This window comes from Bubalus bubalis, chromosome 3 (assembly GCF_019923935.1).
Source record: "Bubalus bubalis isolate 160015118507 breed Murrah chromosome 3, NDDB_SH_1, whole genome shotgun sequence".
NCBI lineage: Eukaryota > Metazoa > Chordata > Mammalia > Artiodactyla > Bovidae > Bubalus > Bubalus bubalis.
Window position 1 is genome coordinate 61,548,759 of NC_059159.1, and position 859 is coordinate 61,549,617.

General features: G+C 43.8%; 1 non-coding gene across 1 annotated transcript; it reads right to left on the reverse strand.

The window, feature by feature from the left end:
* Window positions 1–550: 550 nt before the first annotated feature.
* On the reverse strand, window positions 551–623 carry TRNAF-GAA. The gene has a single exon. It is a non-coding gene; the product is annotated as a tRNA-Phe (tRNA).
* Between the last annotated feature and the right edge of the window lie 236 nt (window positions 624–859).

Sequence of the window (859 nt, forward strand, 5' to 3'; positions counted from 1 at the left end):
TGAGGGCCCGGATATAAGAAAGGAAGCCAAACACACACGCAACCATATAGAACCAGCTAGCACCAAGATCTGACCTCCAACAGACTCTGAGTCTAAATTGACAAATATGTTGATTTTATTATATTAGCATATTAAATGACACAACTATTGATAACCAGGACCAAAAAGGAATAAAAGAGAACTGGCACCCCACTTGTCCAAAAAGCCCTCCGCTTTCCGCAGAAGACAAATGCATGTGCCTCCTCACCGTTAACCTCACTCCTCCGTTTGTCTTTACTTTTGAAATTCAAATCATTCTCCCTAGGTGAGAGAGTGAACTTAATCTGTGAACTTAGTTCTATTCTGCTTCTGCATTCTTTGCCATTGAATAAAGCTTGTGCGGTGACAATCTCAGCTTGGTTCCCTTATGCACCTGAAAAGTGAAAGTGAAGTCGCTCAGTCATGTCTGACTCTTTGCGACCCATGGACTGTAGCCTATCAGGTTCCTTCGTCCATGGGATTTTCCAGGCAAGAGTGCTGGAGTGGATTGCCATTTCCTTCTCCAAGGGATCTTCCTGACCCAGGAATCGAACCCAGGTCTCCTGCATTTCAGGCAGACGCTTTACCGTCTGAGCCACCAGGGAAGCCTTATTCACCTACTCAACACAAATGGAAAAAGAACCCTCCCCCACCATCTAGGCAGAGAGCCTGGGCCAGGCTAAGGCCTGACGAGGGTCCATACAATTTAATTGGTAACACTAGTGCAATATTCAGAGTTTAAAAGGTTGTTTCTTGTTTTGAGAGATTTCTTTCTGTAATCAAATATGAATAACAAATTGTTAGTAATGAATTGATAGGAACAGTGGCTCTGTTCCTGCAG